The sequence below is a fragment of the Carassius carassius genome, chromosome 18, assembly GCF_963082965.1.
Source record: "Carassius carassius chromosome 18, fCarCar2.1, whole genome shotgun sequence".
Lineage (NCBI taxonomy): Eukaryota > Metazoa > Chordata > Actinopteri > Cypriniformes > Cyprinidae > Carassius > Carassius carassius.
The window spans coordinates 23,392,176-23,416,087 of record NC_081772.1 but is presented as its reverse complement, the minus strand read 5'-3'; the positions used below and the strand labels follow the sequence as shown (position 1 = coordinate 23,416,087).

The 23,912-nt window shown below is 37.5% G+C and overlaps 30 non-coding genes across 30 annotated transcripts; all 30 read right to left on the bottom strand.

Moving 5' to 3' along the window:
* Positions 1 to 605: 605 nt before the first annotated feature.
* trnal-caa (transfer RNA leucine (anticodon CAA)) lies at positions 606 to 717 on the bottom strand. The gene is made up of 2 exons: positions 680 to 717; positions 606 to 652 (listed from the first exon to the last, which is right to left on the bottom strand). It is a non-coding gene; the product is annotated as a tRNA-Leu (tRNA).
* Positions 718 to 1,262: 545 nt separating this feature from the next.
* Positions 1,263 to 1,374, bottom strand: trnal-caa (transfer RNA leucine (anticodon CAA)). The gene is made up of 2 exons: positions 1,337 to 1,374; positions 1,263 to 1,308 (listed from the first exon to the last, which is right to left on the bottom strand). It is a non-coding gene; the product is annotated as a tRNA-Leu (tRNA).
* Positions 1,375 to 4,216: 2,842 nt separating this feature from the next.
* trnal-caa (transfer RNA leucine (anticodon CAA)) lies at positions 4,217 to 4,328 on the bottom strand. The gene is made up of 2 exons: positions 4,291 to 4,328; positions 4,217 to 4,262 (listed from the first exon to the last, which is right to left on the bottom strand). It is a non-coding gene; the product is annotated as a tRNA-Leu (tRNA).
* A 538-nt stretch (positions 4,329 to 4,866) lies between these two features.
* trnal-caa (transfer RNA leucine (anticodon CAA)) lies at positions 4,867 to 4,978 on the bottom strand. The gene is made up of 2 exons: positions 4,941 to 4,978; positions 4,867 to 4,912 (listed from the first exon to the last, which is right to left on the bottom strand). It is a non-coding gene; the product is annotated as a tRNA-Leu (tRNA).
* A 545-nt stretch (positions 4,979 to 5,523) lies between these two features.
* Positions 5,524 to 5,635, bottom strand: trnal-caa (transfer RNA leucine (anticodon CAA)). Its single transcript has 2 exons — positions 5,598 to 5,635; positions 5,524 to 5,569 (listed from the first exon to the last, which is right to left on the bottom strand). It is a non-coding gene; the product is annotated as a tRNA-Leu (tRNA).
* Positions 5,636 to 6,162: 527 nt separating this feature from the next.
* Positions 6,163 to 6,274, bottom strand: trnal-caa (transfer RNA leucine (anticodon CAA)). The gene is made up of 2 exons: positions 6,237 to 6,274; positions 6,163 to 6,208 (listed from the first exon to the last, which is right to left on the bottom strand). It is a non-coding gene; the product is annotated as a tRNA-Leu (tRNA).
* A 545-nt stretch (positions 6,275 to 6,819) lies between these two features.
* trnal-caa (transfer RNA leucine (anticodon CAA)) lies at positions 6,820 to 6,931 on the bottom strand. Its single transcript has 2 exons — positions 6,894 to 6,931; positions 6,820 to 6,865 (listed from the first exon to the last, which is right to left on the bottom strand). It is a non-coding gene; the product is annotated as a tRNA-Leu (tRNA).
* Positions 6,932 to 7,458: 527 nt separating this feature from the next.
* On the bottom strand, positions 7,459 to 7,570 carry trnal-caa (transfer RNA leucine (anticodon CAA)). The gene is made up of 2 exons: positions 7,533 to 7,570; positions 7,459 to 7,504 (listed from the first exon to the last, which is right to left on the bottom strand). It is a non-coding gene; the product is annotated as a tRNA-Leu (tRNA).
* A 545-nt stretch (positions 7,571 to 8,115) lies between these two features.
* trnal-caa (transfer RNA leucine (anticodon CAA)) lies at positions 8,116 to 8,227 on the bottom strand. Its single transcript has 2 exons — positions 8,190 to 8,227; positions 8,116 to 8,161 (listed from the first exon to the last, which is right to left on the bottom strand). It is a non-coding gene; the product is annotated as a tRNA-Leu (tRNA).
* A 294-nt stretch (positions 8,228 to 8,521) lies between these two features.
* trnal-caa (transfer RNA leucine (anticodon CAA)) lies at positions 8,522 to 8,633 on the bottom strand. The gene is made up of 2 exons: positions 8,596 to 8,633; positions 8,522 to 8,567 (listed from the first exon to the last, which is right to left on the bottom strand). It is a non-coding gene; the product is annotated as a tRNA-Leu (tRNA).
* A 527-nt stretch (positions 8,634 to 9,160) lies between these two features.
* On the bottom strand, positions 9,161 to 9,272 carry trnal-caa (transfer RNA leucine (anticodon CAA)). Its single transcript has 2 exons — positions 9,235 to 9,272; positions 9,161 to 9,206 (listed from the first exon to the last, which is right to left on the bottom strand). It is a non-coding gene; the product is annotated as a tRNA-Leu (tRNA).
* A 542-nt stretch (positions 9,273 to 9,814) lies between these two features.
* On the bottom strand, positions 9,815 to 9,926 carry trnal-caa (transfer RNA leucine (anticodon CAA)). The gene is made up of 2 exons: positions 9,889 to 9,926; positions 9,815 to 9,860 (listed from the first exon to the last, which is right to left on the bottom strand). It is a non-coding gene; the product is annotated as a tRNA-Leu (tRNA).
* Positions 9,927 to 10,220: 294 nt separating this feature from the next.
* Positions 10,221 to 10,332, bottom strand: trnal-caa (transfer RNA leucine (anticodon CAA)). Its single transcript has 2 exons — positions 10,295 to 10,332; positions 10,221 to 10,266 (listed from the first exon to the last, which is right to left on the bottom strand). It is a non-coding gene; the product is annotated as a tRNA-Leu (tRNA).
* Positions 10,333 to 10,877: 545 nt separating this feature from the next.
* Positions 10,878 to 10,989, bottom strand: trnal-caa (transfer RNA leucine (anticodon CAA)). The gene is made up of 2 exons: positions 10,952 to 10,989; positions 10,878 to 10,923 (listed from the first exon to the last, which is right to left on the bottom strand). It is a non-coding gene; the product is annotated as a tRNA-Leu (tRNA).
* Positions 10,990 to 11,514: 525 nt separating this feature from the next.
* On the bottom strand, positions 11,515 to 11,626 carry trnal-caa (transfer RNA leucine (anticodon CAA)). The gene is made up of 2 exons: positions 11,589 to 11,626; positions 11,515 to 11,560 (listed from the first exon to the last, which is right to left on the bottom strand). It is a non-coding gene; the product is annotated as a tRNA-Leu (tRNA).
* A 545-nt stretch (positions 11,627 to 12,171) lies between these two features.
* Positions 12,172 to 12,283, bottom strand: trnal-caa (transfer RNA leucine (anticodon CAA)). Its single transcript has 2 exons — positions 12,246 to 12,283; positions 12,172 to 12,217 (listed from the first exon to the last, which is right to left on the bottom strand). It is a non-coding gene; the product is annotated as a tRNA-Leu (tRNA).
* Positions 12,284 to 12,577: 294 nt separating this feature from the next.
* trnal-caa (transfer RNA leucine (anticodon CAA)) lies at positions 12,578 to 12,689 on the bottom strand. Its single transcript has 2 exons — positions 12,652 to 12,689; positions 12,578 to 12,623 (listed from the first exon to the last, which is right to left on the bottom strand). It is a non-coding gene; the product is annotated as a tRNA-Leu (tRNA).
* A 545-nt stretch (positions 12,690 to 13,234) lies between these two features.
* Positions 13,235 to 13,346, bottom strand: trnal-caa (transfer RNA leucine (anticodon CAA)). Its single transcript has 2 exons — positions 13,309 to 13,346; positions 13,235 to 13,280 (listed from the first exon to the last, which is right to left on the bottom strand). It is a non-coding gene; the product is annotated as a tRNA-Leu (tRNA).
* A 525-nt stretch (positions 13,347 to 13,871) lies between these two features.
* On the bottom strand, positions 13,872 to 13,983 carry trnal-caa (transfer RNA leucine (anticodon CAA)). Its single transcript has 2 exons — positions 13,946 to 13,983; positions 13,872 to 13,917 (listed from the first exon to the last, which is right to left on the bottom strand). It is a non-coding gene; the product is annotated as a tRNA-Leu (tRNA).
* A 294-nt stretch (positions 13,984 to 14,277) lies between these two features.
* trnal-caa (transfer RNA leucine (anticodon CAA)) lies at positions 14,278 to 14,389 on the bottom strand. Its single transcript has 2 exons — positions 14,352 to 14,389; positions 14,278 to 14,323 (listed from the first exon to the last, which is right to left on the bottom strand). It is a non-coding gene; the product is annotated as a tRNA-Leu (tRNA).
* A 545-nt stretch (positions 14,390 to 14,934) lies between these two features.
* trnal-caa (transfer RNA leucine (anticodon CAA)) lies at positions 14,935 to 15,046 on the bottom strand. The gene is made up of 2 exons: positions 15,009 to 15,046; positions 14,935 to 14,980 (listed from the first exon to the last, which is right to left on the bottom strand). It is a non-coding gene; the product is annotated as a tRNA-Leu (tRNA).
* Positions 15,047 to 15,573: 527 nt separating this feature from the next.
* trnal-caa (transfer RNA leucine (anticodon CAA)) lies at positions 15,574 to 15,685 on the bottom strand. Its single transcript has 2 exons — positions 15,648 to 15,685; positions 15,574 to 15,619 (listed from the first exon to the last, which is right to left on the bottom strand). It is a non-coding gene; the product is annotated as a tRNA-Leu (tRNA).
* Positions 15,686 to 16,230: 545 nt separating this feature from the next.
* Positions 16,231 to 16,342, bottom strand: trnal-caa (transfer RNA leucine (anticodon CAA)). Its single transcript has 2 exons — positions 16,305 to 16,342; positions 16,231 to 16,276 (listed from the first exon to the last, which is right to left on the bottom strand). It is a non-coding gene; the product is annotated as a tRNA-Leu (tRNA).
* Positions 16,343 to 16,867: 525 nt separating this feature from the next.
* On the bottom strand, positions 16,868 to 16,979 carry trnal-caa (transfer RNA leucine (anticodon CAA)). The gene is made up of 2 exons: positions 16,942 to 16,979; positions 16,868 to 16,913 (listed from the first exon to the last, which is right to left on the bottom strand). It is a non-coding gene; the product is annotated as a tRNA-Leu (tRNA).
* Positions 16,980 to 17,524: 545 nt separating this feature from the next.
* Positions 17,525 to 17,636, bottom strand: trnal-caa (transfer RNA leucine (anticodon CAA)). The gene is made up of 2 exons: positions 17,599 to 17,636; positions 17,525 to 17,570 (listed from the first exon to the last, which is right to left on the bottom strand). It is a non-coding gene; the product is annotated as a tRNA-Leu (tRNA).
* Positions 17,637 to 18,181: 545 nt separating this feature from the next.
* Positions 18,182 to 18,293, bottom strand: trnal-caa (transfer RNA leucine (anticodon CAA)). The gene is made up of 2 exons: positions 18,256 to 18,293; positions 18,182 to 18,227 (listed from the first exon to the last, which is right to left on the bottom strand). It is a non-coding gene; the product is annotated as a tRNA-Leu (tRNA).
* Positions 18,294 to 18,820: 527 nt separating this feature from the next.
* On the bottom strand, positions 18,821 to 18,932 carry trnal-caa (transfer RNA leucine (anticodon CAA)). The gene is made up of 2 exons: positions 18,895 to 18,932; positions 18,821 to 18,866 (listed from the first exon to the last, which is right to left on the bottom strand). It is a non-coding gene; the product is annotated as a tRNA-Leu (tRNA).
* A 545-nt stretch (positions 18,933 to 19,477) lies between these two features.
* trnal-caa (transfer RNA leucine (anticodon CAA)) lies at positions 19,478 to 19,589 on the bottom strand. The gene is made up of 2 exons: positions 19,552 to 19,589; positions 19,478 to 19,523 (listed from the first exon to the last, which is right to left on the bottom strand). It is a non-coding gene; the product is annotated as a tRNA-Leu (tRNA).
* Positions 19,590 to 20,114: 525 nt separating this feature from the next.
* On the bottom strand, positions 20,115 to 20,226 carry trnal-caa (transfer RNA leucine (anticodon CAA)). Its single transcript has 2 exons — positions 20,189 to 20,226; positions 20,115 to 20,160 (listed from the first exon to the last, which is right to left on the bottom strand). It is a non-coding gene; the product is annotated as a tRNA-Leu (tRNA).
* Positions 20,227 to 20,771: 545 nt separating this feature from the next.
* Positions 20,772 to 20,883, bottom strand: trnal-caa (transfer RNA leucine (anticodon CAA)). Its single transcript has 2 exons — positions 20,846 to 20,883; positions 20,772 to 20,817 (listed from the first exon to the last, which is right to left on the bottom strand). It is a non-coding gene; the product is annotated as a tRNA-Leu (tRNA).
* Between the last annotated feature and the right edge of the window lie 3,029 nt (positions 20,884 to 23,912).

Below are 23,912 nucleotides of genomic sequence, written 5' to 3'. Positions count from 1 at the left end.
TGGAGACCAGAAACCTCAGCAACTGAGAAGGGGGATGTGTCTTGAGTCTGGCGCCTTAGACCACTCGGCCATCCTGACATATTTTACAAGTTATTGAGGTGCAATTCTATCAGTGTCGTTGGTCAGATGGCAGAATAGAGTATGTAAATTATATTACTTCCATTTCTATTTGTAGTCTAGTCAATTCAAAAGAGCATTTGTCAGAAGTGTGAGTAGATCCCACACCTCCATTGTTGAAGCAGAAAACTCAGCAACTGAGAAGGGTGAAAATTCTTGAGTTTGGCGCCCTTTAGCACTTTGCCTTTTTGACATATTCAATCAAATAATTGAAGTGCAATTCTAACAGTGAAGTTGGTCAGATGGCATAATAAAGGATCCAAACATATATATTTTTGATTGTCTCATAATTAGTTACAATTATATTTCTAGTCTTCTCACTCTTAAAGAGTCTTTGTCAGAAGTCAGATTTGAACACCAGTCTACATTTGGAGGCTTGAAAGGACAGTTTTATCACTAGAGTTGGTTAGAAGCAAAGAAAAGTGTCCAAAATATAGCATTTACTCTCTAAACGTTGATTCCAAGTCAGTTCACTTCAAAAGACCCATTGTCAGAAGTGGGATTTGAACCCACGCCTCCATTTGGAGACCAGCAACCTCAGCAACTGAGAAGGGGGATGTGTCTTGAGTCTGGTGCCTTAGACCACTCGGCCATCTTGACATATTCTACATGTTATTGAGGTGCAATTCTATCAGTGAAGTTGGTCAGATGGCAAAATAGAGTATGTAAATTATATTATTTATTGTCTCATAATTACTTCCATTTCTATTTGTAGTCTAGTCAATTCAAAAGAGCATTTGTCAGAAGTGTGAGTAGATCCCACACCTCCATTGGGGAAGCAGAAAACTCAGCAACTGAGAAGGGTGAAAATTCTTGAGTTTGGCGCCCTTTAGCACTCTGCCTTTTTGACATATTCACTCAAATAATTGAAGTGCAATTCTAACAGTGAAGTTGGTCAGATGGCAAAATAAAGGATCCAAACATATATATTTTTGATTGTCTCATAATTAGTTACAATTATATTTCTAGTCTTCTCACTCTTAAAGAGTCTTTGTCAGAAGTCAGATTTAAACACCAGTCTACATTTGGAGGCTAGAAAGGACAGTTTTATCACTAGAGTTGGTTAGAAGCAAACAAAAGTGTCCAAAATATAGCATTTACTCTCTAAACGTTGATTCCAAGTCAGTTCACTTCAAAAGACCCATTGTCAGAAGTGGGATTTGAACCCACGCCTCCTTTTGGAGACCAGAAACCTCAGCAACTGAGAAGGGGGATGTGTCTTGAGTCTGGCGCCTTAGACCACTCGGCCATCCTGACTTATTTTACAAGTTATTGAGGTGCAATTCTATCAGTGTCGTTGGTCAGATGGCAGAATAGAGTATGTAAATTATATTACTTCCATTTCTATTTGTAGTCTAGTCAATTCAAAAGAGCATTTGTCAGAAGTGTGAGTAGATCCCACACCTCCATTGGGGAAGCAGAAAACTCAGCAACTGAGAAGGGTGAAAATTCTTGAGTTTGGCGCCCTTTAGCACTTTGCCTTTTTGACATATTCACTCAAATAATTGAAGTGCAATTCTAACAGTGAAGTTGGTCAGATGGCAAAATAAAGGATCCAAACATATATATTTTTGATTGTCTCATAATTAGTTACAATTATATTTCTAGTCTTCTCACTCTTAAAGAGTCTTTGTCAGAAGTCAGATTTGAACACCAGTCTACATTTGGAGACTAGAAAGTACAGTTTTATCACTAGAGTTGGTTAGAAGCAAAGAAAAGTGTCCAAAATATAGCATTTACTCTCTAAACGTTGATTCCAAGTCAGTTCACTTCAAAAGACCCATTGTCAGAAGCAGGGGCGTAGCACCAAATTTTGGGGCCTGGGTACAAACCATCTTGCTGGGCCCCCAATACCATAGTGATACCAATAGGTAAGGTATTGCATTTTTATCATAAAAACACTTAAAATGTAAACAAAATAGGCCACACTCTGATTAATATATTTTTGTTTTATTGTCGAAAGTACTACTTACTGAGATGACAAAAGGTCTAGCAGGTCCAAACCTGGACTAAATCAAATATACTGTAAAGCAGTTCTGAAAATGACCATACCAAATGAGAAAAACTTTGGTCTGAAACACAAACTAAATAATGTCAGTTTTTACTAAATGCCCATTGACGGGTCTTTGCATGCGCAAATTTGCTGATCAGGTCTTTAAAGTCCAGTTTTTTGCTAGCATTTGAACAATAGTTTTCCTGTGCTTATCAGTAAGAGTTGTTGGCCATAATCCTGGGTCCTCTGACAATCCCTCTCCAGTATCCCTAAGTCTCTCATTCTCTTCTCTTTCCTCTTCAGCTCTGTCCTCCTGCTCCTGACTACCTTCATCACATTCTTCACTTTCCCTCTGATCACTTATATGAATATCAACCTCATCTTCTATTTCTGCCTCTGCTACAAGAGGAAATAAGCAAAATGGGTACATTGTTATTGTACACATTTAAACTTTAAACTGTAAACTTTAAACTGTAATTAGTAATTACACTTTAAAGTTTAAATGTGTACAATAACAATGTACTAATTTTGCTTATTTCCTCTTAACACTTAATTACTAATTACTAAGTGTTAAAAAGCTCACCTTGTCTCACTGTCACACTCACATCCACCTCACTGTCACTGCTTTCACCTAGCCATGATGAGGGGCCTGCTGCTGCAGGGTCTGACTCTGAAACTGAAATATATGGCTTCAAATGGTTGCTAAAATATCCTTTATTGTCACAATACCTTTTTTTTAAAGTGTAGGCTAAGTACAAGATAATTGATGATTATTTGTCTGTTTAAAATAAATGCAGACTAGACTATAGAATCACAGGGTAAACTAACCGCCAAACTAGACATTCAGTCTTTGAATTATGTTTTAAAATAAGTCATTTTTCAATCATTAAGATGTGCATTATTATACTGAGAACAATCCTGTACTTAATGTAAGAGCGTGTGCGAGCTAATTTGCATAACAATACGGTAAAATAGGCGCTAACGATCTGTGTTTTCTCGGGTGTTAGATTTTGACAATGGAGGGAAATATACAGTGTTTTCATGTAAACTTCTGACTCTGAGAGTGGGGAGAACTGCAGCAGAAGAGGAGACAAGCGTTTAGGCAGCTGCCTGGAGTGGCAGTGTGTTGAGCTCCGTCTGCTTCTCACTCCCTGTTATTTACGTAAGGGATAATGTATAACGTTAGATTACATTATCCTCCGCTTCGTGTCGGGGTCCTGTTCAGCCTGTCAGGGTTGTTATTCGCTATAACGACCGCCTCTCTATACATTATCCCGCTTATTACATGGCTACCCACAAAATAAATAATTTGCCACGAATTATTGATTTAAAAAGGAGTTTATTGATTTAAAAACGATTGTATTGCTTCCGCCAAAGAAAATAGTCCGTTCCGCGTCCATAGCAACGCGCTGTTTTTCATGGCAACGGTCTGTTATACTTCGCAGCGGTCTGTTATCAAGAAATAACAGACCGCATTCTACATTGGAATTCAGCCAAGCCATGTAATAATCAGAAACATTGTTTGCTCGCTATGAAGGGTGTGATACTATAAAGTATTGGTATATTATTCATAAATGCAAACATAAATGTATGCTATTCTACCGGGAGTAGATATTTATGTTAAAACAATGTCAATGCTTGATGATGCATTTGGAGCTCACCTCTCTTTTCAAAAAAATTTGTGAGCAACTGCTTGCCCTCATTTGCCCTTCTCTCTTTATTCTGCTTCTCTTTTCGTTTTTGAGCCCCTGATATTCCTTTCTTAAGGAGAGACATGACTCTTCACGGCTCACTCCAGCTCCTGTCTCATCAACTGATTCAATCACCGCGGGTCCGCAGCAGAAGCACCTGACCTGCGGGTCGTACCATTTGCATTGATTCGAGAGGGGTGTGGGGCCCTGCACAGCATGAAAATGACTTTTTTATACCAAACCAGCGCCTAACTACAAGTTTAGTTTTGCACAGGAACTTTTTTAGTTGTACATAAATGCTATACAAATGTTAGTGCATGTATATGTATGTATAGAAAACTGACTTCTAAGGGCCCCCCCCCTGCCTCGGGCCCTGGGTACTCGGTACCCTTTACCCCCCCAGTCCGACGCCCCTGGTCAGAAGTGGGATTTGAACCCACGCCTCCATTTGGAGACCAGAAACCTCAGCAACTGAGAAGGGGGATGTGTCTTGAGTCTGGCTCCTTAGACCACTCGGCCATCCTGACATATTCTACATGTTATTGAGGTGCAATTCTATCAGTGAAGTTGGTCAGTTGGCAAAATAGAGTATGTAAATTATATTATTTATTGTCTCATAATTACTTCCATTTCTATTTGTAGTCTAGTCAATTCAAAAGAGCATTTGTCAGAAGTGTGAGTAGATCCCACACCTCCATTGGGGAAGCAGAAAACTCAGCAACTGAGAAGGGGGATGTGTCTTGAGTCTGGCACCTTAGACCACTCAGCCATCCTGTCATATTTCACAAGTTATTGAGGTGCAATTCTATCAGTGACGTTGGTCAGATGGCAAAATAAGGGATCCAAACATATATATTTTTGATTGTCTCATAATTAGTTACAGTTCTAGTCTTCTCACTCTTAAAGAGTCTTTGTCAGAAGTCAGATTTGAACACCAGTCTACATTTGGAGACTAGAAAGGACAGTTTTATCACTAGAGTTGGTTAGAAGCAAGGAAAAGTGTCCAAAATATAGCATTTACTCTCTAAACGTTGATTCCAAGTCAGTTCACTTCAAAAGACCCATTGTCAGAAGTGGGATTTGAACCCACGCCTCCATTTGGAGACCAGAAACCTCAGCAACTGAGAAGGGGGATGTGTCTTGAGTCTGGCGCCTTAGACCACTCGGCCATCCTGACATATTCTACATGTTATTGAGGTGCAATTCTATCAGTGAAGTTGGTCAGATGGCAAAATAGAGTATGTAAATTATATTATTTATTGTCTCATAATTACTTCCATTTCTATTTGTAGTCTAGTCAATTCAAAAGAGCATTTGTCAGAAGTGTGAGTAGATCCCACACCTCCATTGGGGAAGCAGAAAACTCAGCAACTGAGAAGGGTGAAAATTCTTGAGTTTGGTGCCCTTTAGCACTCTGCCTTTTTGACATATTCACTCAAATAATTGAAGTGCAATTCTAACAGTGAAGTTGGTCAGATGGCAAAATAAAGGATCCAAACATATATATTTTTGATTGTCTCATAATTAGTTACAATTATATTTCTAGTCTTCTCACTCTTAAAGAGTCTTTGTCAGAAGTCAGATTTAAACACCAGTCTACATTTGGAGGCTAGAAAGGACAGTTTTATCACTAGAGTTGGTTAGAAGCAAACAAAAGTGTCCAAAATATAGCATTTACTCTCTAAACGTTGATTCCAAGTCAGTTCACTTCAAAAGACCCATTGTCAGAAGTGGGATTTGAACACACGCCTCCATTTGGAGACTAGAAACCTCAGCAACTGAGAAGGGGGATGTGTCTTGAGTCTGGCGCCTTAGACCACTCGGCCATCCTGACATATTTTACAAGTTATTGAGGTGCAATTCTATCAGTGTCGTTGGTCAGATGGCAGAATAGAGTATGTAAATTATATAACTTCCATTTCTATTTGTAGCCTAGTCAATTCAAAAGAGCATTTGTCAGAAGTGTGAGTAGATCCCACACCTCCATTGGGGAAGCAGAAAACTCAGCAACTGAGAAGGGTGAAAATTCTTGAGTTTGGCGCCCTTTAGCACTTTGCCTTTTTGACATATTCACTCAAATAATTGAAGTGCAATTCTAACAGTGATGTTGGTCAGATGGCAAAATAAAGGGTCCAAACATATATATTTTTGATTGTCTCATAATTAGTTACAATTATATTTCTAGTCTTCTCACTCTTAAAGAGTCTTTGTCAGAAGTCAGATTTGAACACCAGTCTACATTTGGAGACTAGAAAGGACAGTTTTATCACTAGAGTTGGTTAGAAGCAAACAAAAATGTCCAAAATATAGCATTTACTCTCTAAACGTTGATTCCAAGTCAGTTCACTTCAAAAGACCCATTGTCAGAAGTGGGATTTGAACCCACGCCTCCATTTGGAGACCAGAAACCTCAGCAACTGAGAAGGGGGATGTGTCTTGAGTCTGGCGCCTTAGACCACTCGGCCATCCTGACATATTCTACATGTTATTGAGGTGCAATTCTATCAGTGAAGTTGGTCAGTTGGCAAAATAGAGTATGTAAATTATATTATTTATTGTCTCATAATTACTTCCATTTCTATTTGTAGTCTAGTCAATTCAAAAGAGCATTTGTCAGAATTGTGAGTAGATCCCACACCTCCATTGGGGAAGCAGAAAACTCAGCAACTGAGAAGGGTGAAAATTCTTGAGTTTGGCGCCTTTTAACACTCTGCCTTTTTGACATATTCACTCAAATAATTGAAGTGCAATTCTAACAGTGAAGTTGGTCAGATAGCAAAATAAAGGATCCAAACATATATATTTTTGATTGTCTCATAATTAGTTACAATTATATTTCTAGTCTTCTCACTCTTAAAGAGTCTTTGTCAGAAGTCAGATCTGAACACCAGTCTACATTTGGAGGCTAGAAAGGACAGTTTTATCACTAGAGTTGGTTAGAGGCAAAGAAAAGTGTCCAAAATATAGCATTTACCCTCTAAGCGTTAATTCCAAGTCAGTTCACTTCAAAAGTCCCATTGTCAGAAGTGGGATTTGAACCCACGCCTCCATTTGGAGACCAGAAACCTCAGCAACTGAGAAAGGGGATGTGTCTTGAGTCTGGCGCCTTAGACCACTCGGCCATCCTGTCATATTTCACAAGTTATTGAGGTGCAATTCTATCAGTGACGTTGGTCAGATGGCAGAATAGAGTATGTAAATTATATTACTTCCATTTCTATTTGTAGTCTAGTCAATTCAAAAGAGCATTTGTCAGAAGTGTGAGTTGATCCCACACCTCCATTGGGGAAGCAGAAAACTCAGCAACTGAGAAGGGTGAAAATTCTTGAGTTTGGCACCCTGGAGCACTCTGCCTTTTTGACATATTCACTCAAATAATTGAAGTGCAATTCTAACAGTGAAGTTGGTCAGATGGCAAAATAAAGGATCCAAACATATATATTTTTGATTGTCTCATAATTAGTTACAATTATATTTCTAGTCTTCTCACTCTTAAAGAGTCTTTGTCAGAAGTCAGATTTGAACACCAGTCTACATTTGGAGACTAGAAAGGACAGTTTTATCACTAGAGTTGGTTAGAAGCAAAGAAAAGTGTCCAAAATATAGCATTTACTTTCTAAACGTTGATTCCAAGTCAGTTCACTTCAAAAGACCCATTGTCAGAAGTGTGATTTGAACCCACGCCTCCATTTGGAGACCAGAAACCTCAGCAACTGAGAAGGGGGATGTGTCTTGAGTCTGGCGCCTTAGACCACTCGGCCATCCTGACATATTCTACATGTTATTGAGGTGCAATTCTATCAGTGAAGTTGGTCAGTTTGCAAAATAGAGTATGTAAATTATATTATTTATTGTCTCATAATTACTTCCATTTCTATTTGTAGTCTAGTCAATTCAAAAGAGCATTTGTCAGAAGTGTGAGTAGATCCCACACCTCCATTGGGGAAGCAGAAAACTCAGCAACTGAGAAGGGTGAAAATTCTTGAGTTTGGCGCCCTTTAGCACTCTGCCTTTTTGACATATTCACTCAAATAATTGAAGTGCAATTCTAACAGTGAAGTTGGTCAGATAGCAAAATAAAGGATCCAAACATATATATTTTTGATTGTCTCATAATTAGTTACAATTATATTTCTAGTCTTCTCACTCTTAAAGAGTCTTTGTCAGAAGTCAGATCTGAACACCAGTCTACATTTGGAGGCTAGAAAGGACAGTTTTATCACTAGAGTTGGTTAGAGGCAAAGAAAAGTGTCCAAAATATAGCATTTACCCTCTAAGCGTTGATTCCAAGTCAGTTCACTTCAAAAGACCCATTGTCAGAAGTGGGATTTGAACCCACGCCTCCATTTGGACACCAGAAACCTCAGCAACTGAGAAGGGGGATGTGTCTTGAGTCTGGCGCCTTAGACCACTCGGCCATCCTGTCATATTTCACAAGTTATTGAGGTGCAATTCTATCAGTGACGTTGGTCAGATGGCAAAATAAGGGATCCAAACATATATATTTTTGATTGTCTCATAATTAGTTACAGTTATATTTCTAGTCTTCTCACTCTTAAAGAGTCTTTGTCAGAAGTCAGATTTGAACACCAGTCTACATTTGGAGACTAGAAAGGACAGTTTTATCACTAGAGTTGGTTAGAAGCAAAGACAAGTGTCCAAAATAAAGCATTTACTCTCTAAATGTTGATTCCAAGTCAGTTCACTTCAAAAGACCCATTGTTAGAAGTGGGATTTGAACCCACGCCTCCATTTGGAGACCAGAAACCTCAGCAACTGAGAAGGGGGATGTGTCTTGAGTCTGGCGCCTTAGACCACTCGGCCATCCTGACATATTTTACAAGTTATTGAGGTGCAATTCTATCAGTGTCGTTGGTCAGATGGCAGAATAGAGTATGTAAATTATATTACTTCCATTTCTATTTGTAGTCTAGTCAATTCAAAAGAGCATTTGTCAGAAGTGTGAGTAGATCCCACACCTCCATTGTTGAAGCAGAAAACTCAGCAACTGAGAAGGGTGAAAATTCTTGAGTTTGGCGCCCTTTAGCACTTTGCCTTTTTGACATATTCAATCAAATAATTGAAGTGCAATTCTAACAGTGAAGTTGGTCAGATGGCATAATAAAGGATCCAAACATATATATTTTTGATTGTCTCATAATTAGTTACAATTATATTTCTAGTCTTCTCACTCTTAAAGAGTCTTTGTCAGAAGTCAGATTTGAACACCAGTCTACATTTGGAGACTAGAAAGTACAGTTTTATCACTAGAGTTGGTTAGAAGCAAAGAAAAGTGTCCAAAATATAGCATTTACTCTCTAAACGTTGATTCCAAGTCAGTTCACTTCAAAAGACCCATTGTCAGAAGTGGGATTTGAACCCACGCCTCCATTTGGAGACCAGAAACCTCAGCAACTGAGAAGGGGGATGTGTCTTGAGTCTGGCTCCTTAGACCACTCGGCCATCCTGACCTATTCTACATGTTATTGAGGTGCAATTCTATCAGTGAAGTTGGTCAGTTGGCAAAATAGAGTAAGTAAATTATATTATTTATTGTCTCATAATTACTTCCATTTCTATTTGTAGTCTAGTCAATTCAAAGAGCATTTGTCAGAAGTGTGAGTAGATCCCACACCTCCATTGGGGAAGCAGAAAACTCAGCAACTGAGAAGGGTGAAAATTCTTGAGTTTGGCGCCCTTTAGCACTCTGCCTTTTTGACATATTCACTCAAATAATTGAAGTGCAATTCTAACAGTGAAGTTGGTCAGATAGCAAAATAAAGGATCCAAACATATATATTTTTGATTGTCTCATAATTAGTTACAATTATATTTCTAGTCTTCTCACTCTTAAAGTCTTTGTCAGAAGTCAGATCTGAACACCAGTCTACATTTGGAGGCTAGAAAGGACAGTTTTATCACTAGAGTTGGTTAGAGGCAAAGAAAAGTGTCCAAAATATAGCATTTACCCTCTAAGCGTTGATTCCAAGTCAGTTCACTTCAAAAGACCCATTGTCAGAAGTGGGATTTGAACCCACGCCTCCATTTGGAGACCAGAAACCTCAACAACTGAGAAGGGGGATGTGTCTTGAGTCTGGCACCTTAGACCACTCAGCCATCCTGTCATATTTCACAAGTTATTGAGGTGCAATTCTATCAGTGACGTTGGTCAGATGGCAAAATAAGGGATCCAAACATATATATTTTTGATTGTCTCATAATTAGTTACAGTTATATTTCTAGTCTTCTCACTCTTAAAGAGTCTTTGTCAGAAGTCAGATTTGAACACCAGTCTACATTTGGAGACTAGAAAGGACAGTTTTATCACTAGAGTTGGTTAGAAGCAAGGAAAAGTGTCCAAAATATAGCATTTACTCTCTAAACGTTGATTCCAAGTCAGTTCACTTCAAAAGACCCATTGTCAGAAGTGGGATTTGAACCCACGCCTCCATTTGGAGACCAGAAACCTCAGCAACTGAGAAGGGGGATGTGTCTTGAGTCTGGCGCCTTAGACCACTCGGCCATCCTGACATATTCTACATGTTATTGAGGTGCAATTCTATCAGTGAAGTTGGTCAGATGGCAAAATAGAGTATGTAAATTATATTATTTATTGTCTCATAATTACTTCCATTTCTATTTGTAGTCTAGTCAATTCAAAAGAGCATTTGTCAGAAGTGTGAGTAGATCCCACACCTCCATTGGGGAAGCAGAAAACTCAGCAACTGAGAAGGGTGAAAACTCTTGAGTTTGGCGCCCTTTAGCACTCTGCCTTTTTGACATATTCACTCAAATAATTGAAGTGCAATTCTAACAGTGAAGTTGGTCAGATGGCAAAATAAAGGATCCAAACATATATATTTTTGATTGTCTCATAATTAGTTACAATTATATTTCTAGTCTTCTCACTCTTAAAGAGTCTTTGTCAGAAGTCAGATTTAAACACCAGTCTACATTTGGAGGCTAGAAAGGACAGTTTTATCACTAGAGTTGGTTAGAAGCAAACAAAAGTGTCCAAAATATAGCATTTACCCTCTAAGCGTTAATTCCAAGTCAGTTCACTTCAAAAGTCCCATTGTCAGAAGTGGGATTTGAACCCACGCCTCCATTTGGAGACCAGAAACCTCAGCAACTGAGAAAGGGGATGTGTCTTGAGTCTGGCGCCTTAGACCACTCGGCCATCCTGTCATATTTCACAAGTTATTGAGGTGCAATTCTATCAGTGACGTTGGTCAGATGGCAGAATAGAGTATGTAAATTATATTACTTCCATTTCTATTTGTAGTCTAGTCAATTCAAAAGAGCATTTGTCAGAAGTGTGAGTAGATCCCACACCTCCATTGGGGAAGCAGAAAACTCAGCAACTGAGAAGGGTGAAAATTCTTGAGTTTGGCGCCCTTTAGCACTTTGCCTTTTTGACATATTCACTCAAATAATTGAAGTGCAATTCTAACAGTGAAGTTGGTCAGATGGCAAAATAAAGGATCCAAACATATATTTTTGATTGTCTCATAATTAGTTACAATTATATTTCTAGTCTTCTCACTCTTAAAGAGTCTTTGTCAGAAGTCAGATTTGAACACCAGTCTACATTTGGAGGCTAGAAAGGACAGTTTTATCACTAGAGTTGGTTAGAAGCAAAGAAAAGTGTCCAAAATATAGCATTTACTCTCTAAACGTTGATTCCAAGTCAGTTCACTTCAAAAGACCCATTGTCAGAAGTGGGATTTGAACCCACGCCTCCATTTGGAGACCAGAAACCTCAGCAACTGAGAAGGTGGATGTGTCTTGAGTCTGGCGCCTTAGACCACTCGGCCATCCTGACATATTCTACATGTTATTGAGGTGCAATTCTATCAGTGAAGTTGGTCAGTTGGCAAAATAGAGTATGTAAATTATATTATTTATTGTCTCATAATTACTTCCATTTCTATTTGTAGTCTAGTCAATTCAAAAGAGCATTTGTCAGAAGTGTGAGTTGATCCCACACCTCCATTGGGGAAGCAGAAAACTCAGCAACTGAGAAGGGTGAAAATTCTTGAGTTTGGCACCCTGGAGCACTCTGCCTTTTTGACATATTCACTCAAATAATTGAAGTGCAATTCTAACAGTGAAGTTGGTCAGATGGCAAAATAAAGGATCCAAACATATATATTTTTGATTGTCTCATAATTAGTTACAATTATATTTCTAGTCTTCTCACTCTTGAAGAGTCTTTGTCAGAAGTCAGATTTGAACACCAGTCTACATTTGGAGACTAGAAAGGACAGTTTTATCACTAGAGTTGGTTAGAAGCAAGGAAAAGTGTCCAAAATATAGCATTTACTCTCTAAACGTTGATTCCAAGTCAGTTCACTTCAAAAGACCCATTGTCAGAAGTGGGATTTGAACCCACGCCTCCATTTGGAGACCAGAAACCTCAACAACTGAGAATGGGGATGTGTCTTGAGTCTGGCACCTTAGACCACTCAGCCATCCTGTCATATTTCACAAGTTATTGAGGTGCAATTCTATCAGTGACGTTGGTCAGATGGCAAAATAAGGGATCCAAACATATATATTTTTGATTGTCTCATAATTAGTTACAGTTATATTTCTAGTCTTCTCACTCTTAAAGAGTCTTTGTCAGAAGTCAGATTTGAACACCAGTCTACATTTGGAGACTAGAAAGGACAGTTTTATCACTAGAGTTGGTTAGAAGCAAGGAAAAGTGTCCAAAATATAGCATTTACTCTCTAAACGTTGATTCCAAGTCAGTTCACTTCAAAAGACCCATTGTCAGAAGTGGGATTTGAACCCACGCCTCCATTTGGAGACCAGAAACCTCAGCAACTGAGAAGGGGGATGTGTCTTGAGTCTGGCGCCTTAGACCACTCGGCCATCCTGACATATTCTACATGTTATTGAGGTGCAATTCTATCAGTGAAGTTGGTCAGATGGCAAAATAGAGTATGTAAATTATATTATTTATTGTCTCATAATTACTTCCATTTCTATTTGTAGTCTAGTCAATTCAAAAGAGCATTTGTCAGAAGTGTGAGTAGATCCCACACCTCCATTGGGGAAGCAGAAAACTCAGCAACTGAGAAGGGTGAAAACTCTTGAGTTTGGCGCCCTTTAGCACTCTGCCTTTTTGACATATTCACTCAAATAATTGAAGTGCAATTCTAACAGTGAAGTTGGTCAGATGGCAAAATAAAGGATCCAAACATATATATTTTTGATTGTCTCATAATTAGTTACAATTATATTTCTAGTCTTCTCACTCTTAAAGAGTCTTTGTCAGAAGTCAGATTTAAACACCAGTCTACATTTGGAGGCTAGAAAGGACAGTTTTATCACTAGAGTTGGTTAGAAGCAAACAAAAGTGTCCAAAATATAGCATTTACCCTCTAAGCGTTAATTCCAAGTCAGTTCACTTCAAAAGTCCCATTGTCAGAAGTGGGATTTGAACCCACGCCTCCATTTGGAGACCAGAAACCTCAGCAACTGAGAAAGGGGATGTGTCTTGAGTCTGGCGCCTTAGACCACTCGGCCATCCTGTCATATTTCACAAGTTATTGAGGTGCAATTCTATCAGTGACGTTGGTCAGATGGCAGAATAGAGTATGTAAATTATATTACTTCCATTTCTATTTGTAGTCTAGTCAATTCAAAAGAGCATTTGTCAGAAGTGTGAGTAGATCCCACACCTCCATTGGGGAAGCAGAAAACTCAGCAACTGAGAAGGGTGAAAATTCTTGAGTTTGGCGCCCTTTAGCACTTTGCCTTTTTGACATATTCACTCAAATAATTGAAGTGCAATTCTAACAGTGAAGTTGGTCAGATGGCAAAATAAAGGATCCAAACATATATTTTTGATTGTCTCATAATTAGTTACAATTATATTTCTAGTCTTCTCACTCTTAAAGAGTCTTTGTCAGAAGTCAGATTTGAACACCAGTCTACATTTGGAGGCTAGAAAGGACAGTTTTATCACTAGAGTTGGTTAGAAGCAAAGAAAAGTGTCCAAAATATAGCATTTACTCTCTAAACGTTGATTCCAAGTCAGTTCACTTCAAAAGACCCATTGTCAGAAGTGGGATTTGAACCCACGCCTCCATTTGGAGACCAGAAACCTCAACAACTGAGAAGGGGGATGTGTCTTGAGTCTGGCACCTTAGACCACTCAGCCATCCTGTCATATTTCACAAGTTATTGAGGTGCAATTCTATCAGTGACGTTGGTCAGATGGCAAAATAAGGGATCCAAACATATATATTTTTGATTGTCTCATAATTAGTTACAGTTATATTTCTAGTCTTCTCACTCTTAAAGAGTCTTTGTCAGAAGTCAGATTTGAACACCAGTCTACATTTGGAGACTAGAAAGGACAGTTTTATCACTAGAGTTGGTTAGAAGCAAGGAAAAGTGTCCAAAATATAGCATTTACTCTCTAAACGTTGATTCCAAGTCAGTTCACTTCAAAAGACCCATTGTCAGAAGTGGGATTTGAACCCACGCCTCCATTTGGAGACCAGAAACCTCAGCAACTGAGAAGGGGGATGTGTCTTGAGTCTGGCGCCTTAGACCACTCGGCCATCCTGACATATTCTACATGTTATTGAGGTGCAATTCTATCAGTGAAGTTGGTCAGATGGCAAAATAGAGTATGTAAATTATATTATTTATTGTCTCATAATTACTTCCATTTCTATTTGTAGTCTAGTCAATTCAAAAGAGCATTTGTCAGAAGTGTGAGTAGATCCCACACCTCCATTGGGGAAGCAGAAAACTCAGCAACTGAGAAGGGTGAAAATTCTTGAGTTTGGCGCCCTTTAGCACTCTGCCTTTTTGACATATTCACTCAAATAATTGAAGTGCAATTCTAACAGTGAAGTTGGTCAGATGGCAAAATAAAGGATCCAAACATATATATTTTTGATTGTCTCATAATTAGTTACAATTATATTTCTAGTCTTCTCACTCTTAAAGAGTCTTTGTCAGAAGTCAGATTTAAACACCAGTCTACATTTGGAGGCTAGAAAGGACAGTTTTATCACTAGAGTTGGTTAGAAGCAAACAAAAGTGTCCAAAATATAGCATTTACTCTCTAAACGTTGATTCCAAGTCAGTTCACTTCAAAAGACCCATTGTCAGAAGTGGGATTTGAACCCACGCCTCCATTTGGAGACTAGAAACCTCAGCAACTGAGAAGGGGGATGTGTCTTGAGTCTGGCGCCTTAGACCACTCGGCCATCCTGACATATTTTACAAGTTATTGAGGTGCAATTCTATCAGTGTCGTTGGTCAGATGGCAGAATAGAGTATGTAAATTATATAACTTCCATTTCTATTTGTAGCCTAGTCAATTCAAAAGAGCATTTGTCAGAAGTGTGAGTAGATCCCACACCTCCATTGGGGAAGCAGAAAACTCAGCAACTGAGAAGGGTGAAAATTCTTGAGTTTGGCGCCCTTTAGCACTTTGCCTTTTTGACATATTCACTCAAATAATTGAAGTGCAATTCTAACAGTGAAGTTGGTCAGATGGCAAAATAAAGGATCCAAACATATATATTTTTGATTGTCTCATAATTAGTTACAATTATATTTCTAGTCTTCTCACTCTTAAAGAGTCTTTGTCAGAAGTCAGATTTGAACACCAGTCTACATTTGGAGACTAGAAAGGACAGTTTTATCACTAGAGTTGGTTAGAAGCAAAGAAAAATGTCCAAAATATAGCATTTACTCTCTAAACGTTGATTCCAAGTCAGTTCACTTCAAAAGACCCATTGTCAGAAGTGGGATTTGAACCCACGCCTCCATTTGGAGACCAGAAACCTCAGCAACTGAGAAGGGGGATGTGTCTTGAGTCTGGCGCCTTAGACCACTCGGCCATCCTGACATATTCAACATGTTATTGAGGTGCAATTCTATCAGTGAAGTTGGTCAGTTGGCAAAATAGAGTATGTAAATTATATTATTTATTGTCTCATAATTACTTCCATTTCTATTTGTAGTCTAGTCAATTCAAAAGAGCATTTGTCAGAATTGTGAGTAGATCCCACACCTCCATTGGGGAAGCAGAAAACTCAGCAACTGAGAAGGGTGAAAATTCTTGAGTTTGGCGCCCTTTAGCACTCTGCCTTTTTGACATATTCACTCAAATAATTGAAGTGCAATTCTAACAGTGAAGTTGGTCAGATAGCAAAATAAAGGATCCAAACATATATATTTTTGATTGTCTCATAATTAGTTACAATTATATTTCTAGTCTTCTCACTCTTAAAGAGTCTTTGTCAGAAGTCAGATCTGAACACCAGTCTACATTTGGAGGCTAGAAAGGACAGTTTTATCACTAGAGTTGGTTAGAGGCAAAGAAAAGTGTCCAAAATATAGCATTTACCCTCTAAGCGTTAATTCCAAGTCAGTTCACTTCAAAAGTCCCATTGTCAGAAGTGGGATTTGAACCCACGCCTCCATTTGGAGACCAGAAACCTCAGCAACTGAGAAAGGGGATGTGTCTTGAGTCTGGCGCCTTAGACCACTCGGCCATCCTGTCATATTTCACAAGTTATTGAGGTGCAATTCTATCAGTGACGTTGGTCAGATGGCAGAATAGAGTATGTAAATTATATTACTTCCATTTCTATTTGTAGTCTAGTCAATTCAAAAGAGCATTTGTCAGAAGTGTGAGTAGATCCCACACCTCCATTGGGGAAGCAGAAAACTCAGCAACTGAGAAGGGTGAAAATTCTTGAGTTTGGCGCCCTTTAGCACTTTGCCTTTTTGACATATTCACTCAAATAATTGAAGTGCAATTCTAACAGTGAAGTTGGTCAGATGGCAAAATAAAGGATCCAAACATATATTTTTGATTGTCTCATAATTAGTTACAATTATATTTCTAGTCTTCTCACTCTTAAAGAGTCTTTGTCAGAAGTCAGATTTGAACACCAGTCTACATTTGGAGGCTAGAAAGGACAGTTTTATCACTAGAGTTGGTTAGAAGCAAAGAAAAGTGTCCAAAATATAGCATTTACTCTCTAAACGTTGATTCCAAGTCAGTTCACTTCAAAAGACCCATTGTCAGAAGTGGGATTTGAACCCACGCCTCCATTTGGAGACCAGAAACCTCAGCAACTGAGAAGGTGGATGTGTCTTGAGTCTGGCGCCTTAGACCACTCGGCCATCCTGACATATTCTACATGTTATTGAGGTGCTATTCTATCAGTGAAGTTGGTCAGTTGGCAAAATAGAGTATGTAAATTATATTATTTATTGTCTCATAATTACTTCCATTTCTATTTGTAGTCTAGTCAATTCAAAAGAGCATTTGTCAGAAGTGTGAGTAGATCCCAAACCTCCATTGGGGAAGCAGAAAACTCAGCAACTGAGAAGGGTGAAAATTCTTGAGTTTGGCGCCCTTTAGCACTCTGCCTTTTTGACATATTCACTCAAATAATTGAAGTGCAATTCTAACAGTGAAGTTGGTCAGATAGCAAAATAAAGGATCCAAACATATATATTTTTGATTGTCTCATAATTAGTTACAATTTTATTTCTAGTCTTCTCACTCTTAAAGAGTCTTTGTCAGAAGTCAGATCTGAACACCAGTCTACATTTGGAGGCTAGAAAGGACAGTTTTATCACTAGAGTTGGTTAGAGGCAAAGAAAAGTGTCCAAAATATAGCATTTACTCTCTAAGCGTTGATTCCAAGTCAGTTCACTTCAAAAGACCCATTGTCAGAAGTGGGATTTGAACCCACGCCTCCATTTGGAGACCAGAAACCTCAGCAACTGAGAAGGGGGATGTGTCTTGAGTCTGGCGCCTTAGACCACTCGGCCATCCTGACATATTCTACATGTTATTGAGGTGCAATTCTATCAGTGAAGTTGGTCAGATGGCAAAATAGAGTATGTAAATTATATTATTTATTGTCTCATAATTACTTCCATTTCTATTTGTAGTCTAGTCAATTCAAAAGAGCATTTGTCAGAAGTGTGAGTAGATCCCACACCTCCATTGGGGAAGCAGAAAACTCAGCAACTGAGAAGGGTGAAAATTCTTGAGTTTGGCGCCCTTTAGCACTCTGCCTTTTTGACATATTCACTCAAATAATTGAAGTGCAATTCTAACAGTGAAGTTGGTCAGATGGCAAAATAAAGGATCCAAACATATATATTTTTGATTGTCTCATAATTAGTTACAATTATATTTCTAGTCTTCTCACTCTTAAAGAGTCTTTGTCAGAAGTCAGATTTAAACACCAGTCTACATTTGGAGGCTAGAAAGGACAGTTTTATCACTAGAGTTGGTTAGAAGCAAACAAAAGTGTCCAAAATATAGCATTTACTCTCTAAACGTTGATTCCAAGTCAGTTCACTTCAAAAGACCCATTGTCAGAAGTGGGATTTGAACCCACGCCTCCATTTGGAGACTAGAAACCTCAGCAACTGAGAAGGGGGATGTGTCTTGAGTCTGGCGCCTTAGACCACTCGGCCATCCTGACATATTTTACAAGTTATTGAGGTGCAATTCTATCAGTGTCGTTGGTCAGATGGCAGAATAGAGTATGTAAATTATATAACTTCCATTTCTATTTGTAGCCTAGTCAATTCAAAAGAGCATTTGTCAGAAGTGTGAGTAGATCCCACACCTCCATTGGGGAAGCAGAAAACTCAGCAACTGAGAAGGGTGAAAATTTTTGAGTTTGGCGCCCTTTAGCACTTTGCCTTTTTGACATATTCACTCAAATAATTGAAGTGCAATTCTAACAGTGAAGTTGGTCAGATGGCAAAATAAAGGATCCAAACATATATATTTTTGATTGTCTCATAATTAGTTACAATTATATTTCTAGTCTTCTCACTCTTAAAGAGTCTTTGTCAGAAGTCAGATTTGAACACCAGTCTACATTTGGAGACTAGAAAGGACAGTTTTATCACTAGAGTTGGTTAGAAGCAAAGAAAAATGTCCAAAATATAGCATTTACTCTCTAAACGTTGATTCCAAGTCAGTTCACTTCAAAAGACCCATTGTCAGAAGTGGGATTTGAACCCACGCCTCCATTTGGAGACCAGAAACCTCAGCAACTGAGAAGGGGGATGTGTCTTGAGTCTGGCGCCTTAGACCACTCGGCCATCCTGACATATTCAACATGTTATTGAGGTGCAATTCTATCAGTGAAGTTGGTCAGTTGGCAAAATAGAGTATGTAAATTATATTATTTATTGTCTCATAATTACTTCCATTTCTATTTGTAGTCTAGTCAATTCAAAAGAGCATTTGTCAGAATTGTGAGTAGATCCCACACCTCCATTGGGGAAGCAGAAAACTCAGCAACTGAGAAGGGTGAAAATTCTTGAGTTTGGCGCCCTTTAGCACTCTGCCTTTTTGACATATTCACTCAAATAATTGAAGTGCAATTCTAACAGTGAAGTTGGTCAGATAGCAAAATAAAGGATCCAAACATATATATTTTTGATTGTCTCATAATTAGTTACAATTATATTTCTAGTCTTCTCACTCTTAAAGAGTCTTTGTCAGAAGTCAGATCTGAACACCAGTCTACATTTGGAGGCTAGAAAGGACAGTTTTATCACTAGAGTTGGTTAGAGGCAAAGAAAAGTGTCCAAAATATAGCATTTACCCTCTAAGCGTTAATTCCAAGTCAGTTCACTTCAAAAGTCCCATTGTCAGAAGTGGGATTTGAACCCACGCCTCCATTTGGAGACCAGAAACCTCAGCAACTGAGAAAGGGGATGTGTCTTGAGTCTGGCGCCTTAGACCACTCGGCCATCCTGTCATATTTCACAAGTTATTGAGGTGCAATTCTATCAGTGACGTTGGTCAGATGGCAGAATAGAGTATGTAAATTATATTACTTCCATTTCTATTTGTAGTCTAGTCAATTCAAAAGAGCATTTGTCAGAAGTGTGAGTAGATCCCACACCTCCATTGGGGAAGCAGAAAACTCAGCAACTGAGAAGGGTGAAAATTCTTGAGTTTGGCGCCCTTTAGCACTTTGCCTTTTTGACATATTCACTCAAATAATTGAAGTGCAATTCTAACAGTGAAGTTGGTCAGATGGCAAAATAAAGGATCCAAACATATATTTTTGATTGTCTCATAATTAGTTACAATTATATTTCTAGTCTTCTCACTCTTAAAGAGTCTTTGTCAGAAGTCAGATTTGAACACCAGTCTACATTTGGAGGCTAGAAAGGACAGTTTTATCACTAGAGTTGGTTAGAAGCAAAGAAAAGTGTCCAAAATATAGCATTTACTCTCTAAACGTTGATTCCAAGTCAGTTCACTTCAAAAGACCCATTGTCAGAAGTGGGATTTGAACCCACGCCTCCATTTGGAGACCAGAAACCTCAGCAACTGAGAAGGTGGATGTGTCTTGAGTCTGGCGCCTTAGACCACTCGGCCATCCTGACATATTCTACATGTTATTGAGGTGCTATTCTATCAGTGAAGTTGGTCAGTTGGCAAAATAGAGTATGTAAATTATATTATTTATTGTCTCATAATTACTTCCATTTCTATTTGTAGTCTAGTCAATTCAAAAGAGCATTTGTCAGAAGTGTGAGTAGATCCCAAACCTCCATTGGGGAAGCAGAAAACTCAGCAACTGAGAAGGGTGAAAATTCTTGAGTTTGGCGCCCTTTAGCACTCTGCCTTTTTGACATATTCACTCAAATAATTGAAGTGCAATTCTAACAGTGAAGTTGGTCAGATAGCAAAATAAAGGATCCAAACATATATATTTTTGATTGTCTCATAATTAGTTACAATTTTATTTCTAGTCTTCTCACTCTTAAAGAGTCTTTGTCAGAAGTCAGATCTGAACACCAGTCTACATTTGGAGGCTAGAAAGGACAGTTTTATCACTAGAGTTGGTTAGAGGCAAAGAAAAGTGTCCAAAATATAGCATTTACTCTCTAAGCGTTGATTCCAAGTCAGTTCACTTCAAAAGACCCATTGTCAGAAGTGGGATTTGAACCCACGCCTCCATTTGGAGACCAGAAACCTCAGCAACTGAGAAGGGGGATGTGTCTTGAGTCTGGCGCCTTAGACCACTCGGCCATCCTGACATATTCTACATGTTATTGAGGTGCAATTTTTTTTTTTTTTTTTTTTTTTTTTTATTAAGAAATTTCAATCAATAAAATACAATAGATTAAACGCAATCAACAGAAAATACAGAACATTGCCTTTACACATCCCTACATTACACATCTTTCCTTTACATAGATAATTTAAAAATCTCCTTCACTTCCTGGCAGCTTCCACATTAAATCATTTAAAACACAATAAACTTTTGGGGTAAAAACATCATAAAAAGAGTCTAACATATTTACACCTTTAAAGTACACATACAGTCTTTCAGTATATAATTCTGTTTTTCTTTTAAACATCCTCCAAACATCCAACACAATTTTTTCCTTTTTAGCCACAGTTCTTCTGTCCCATATTGCACTTTTCATTAGCATTACACACAGATTAATGAAACTTTTGTTTTGAAACTTTTTTTCCCAACCAAACATCACAACTCTGTTCCATTCCATTACATTTTCATCCCACTCCTCAGTCACATCTTTAATTAAACATTTACATTTCCTTAAAAAGTCCTCTAGCTCTCTACAATGTAAAAACATATGTAAAATCCCCTCTTCCTCTTCCTGGCACACTTTACACAGAGCATTTTCTTCCATTCCTATTTTATTTAAAATAACATCAGTAAAAACCACTTTATGCCTTATAAAATACTCCAAACATTCCAATTTTGTTTCCACACATTTCCCCGTCATGTTTCTCCATATACACTCTTTTTTTAAATCTTTGAATTTCTGCACCCAGTAACCATTTGCAATCGGCTCTTTAAAAACATCATCTCTAAAAGCACAATAAATCATTTTCACAGTACATTCCTTAAAATCATACAGTTTTCCCCCTAATTTCACATGAATACATTTCTCTTTTGGCTCTCCTTCCATACTTTCTATTCTTTTTATCCACTCTTTAGGTATTGCATTTTTAATGATTTCATATTTATTTTTTATTACTTGTTCACTGTAATCCTCTTTTGCCTCCTCCATTGCATCTACAATAAATTGTGTTGGTAAAAACCCTTCTTTAAATTCATACAAAACATCTCTCACTCTTGTTATCCCCACTTCCATCCATTTCTTTAAAAAAATTCCTTTGTCTTGTTTTAAAATGTTTTGGTTTAAAAACAGAGGTTGATTTAAAATGTTTTCTCTCCCATGTGGATCATACTCAAGTCTATCTAAAAATTTTCCCCAGGCACTAAACATTTCCCTATAAAACTCTGGTAAGCACTCTGTCATCCAATTCTTTGTTTTCATCCATAAAATCCCATCCCCCATGTTAAAATCCCCACATTTGTTTAAAAAATATTCCATTGTTTTTTTCCATGCAGTTCTGTGACCATCATCTAGATATTTTTTTACTATTTTAATTCTTAAGCTATTTTTTCTCTGTTCAACATCAATTAATCCCATCCCTCCTTTCCCTATTTCTCCTATTAATGTACTATATGCAATTCTTGACGGTTTACTATTCCATAAAAAATCTAAAAAACATTTTTTCAACCTTGTCTCCACCCACATTGGCATAGCAGTCACATATAAAACATACCACAACTTTGACACCATTAACACATTTAAAATTAAAACCTTCCCTTTTAAACTTAATGTCCTCAATTTCCAAAAATTTAACCTTCTTTCAATACCTCCTACTATTTCTTCCCACATTTTTTCTTTAACATTCCTTTCTTCTTTTCCCATTAGAACACCTAAAATCCTTATTTCTTTTGTTTCTTTAAAATGAAAATACTCTGTTAAAACAGTCACTCCTCCAAATCTCATATATATAGTTTTTTCTTCATTTATCTTACCTCCTGATCCCCTACAAAACATCTGTACTACTTCCATTACTTTATTAACACTCTCTATATCTTTAACTATTATTGTCGTATCATCTGCATATTGAAATATTTTTTCATTTCCCCCACTTCCTTCAATGTTTATCCCTCTTATGTCTTCGTCTATTTTAATAGCTAATCCCAATGGTTCTGCAACTAAAGAATATAAAAGCGCTGATAATGGACATCCTTGTCTTATTGATCTAGTAATTTTAAAACATTCAGTTAAAAAACCATTACACTGTATTCTTGTTATTGCTCCCCTATATAAAATTGTAATCCACTTGATAAAATTTTCCCCAAACCCGTACCTTCTTAAAATTCCAAATAAATATTCATGCTCCACTCTATCAAAAGCCTTTTCGAAATCCAAACTAATAACATATCCTTTTTTGTTTTTTTCTTTCATATATCTTATTCTATCTATTATACTTAAAGTTGTGTCCGCTATATCTTTCCCTTTAACTCCATACACTTTATTTGTTTCAATTATGGTTGGCATTACCTCTTTCAATCTGTTGGCTAAAACTTTTGTTAAAATTTTCAGATCTGTATTCAACATTGTAATTGGTCTATAATTTTTTAAGTCTACTTTATCTCCTTTTCTTTTATATATCAACTTTAATAATCCCATCCCCATTCTCTGATTCATTTCTTCTTTTTTAAAGATCTCTTCATATACTTCTTTTAAAATACTGGTTAAAAAATCTTTAAAAACAATATAAAATTCACTCCCCAAACCATCTATACCTGGACTTTTATTTTTGTTTAATTCACTTATTGCTCTTTTTATCTCTTCTTCTCTTATCTCTTCATCACACTCTTTTTTGTCTACTTCTCCTACTGTTGTTTTTATTTGCTTAAGTAACTCCAATTTCTCTTCTTCCTTCAACCCCTCAGTACTAAACAGGTTCTCATAATATGCTTTTACTTCTTTTAATATTTCCTCATTTGTTTCCACCACTACACCATTTTTTCCTCTTATTTCTTTAATCATTCCAGCTTTCCCTCGTATTTTTTCTAGATCAAAGAAAAATTTTGTACATTTTTCTCCCTCCACAGTATATTTAGCTTTACTTCTTAGTCTTGCTCCTTCATATTTTTTCTCTTCCATTTCTTTCATTATTCCCTCCAATTCTTTTATTTTTTGTATATCTTTCCCATTCTCATTTAATT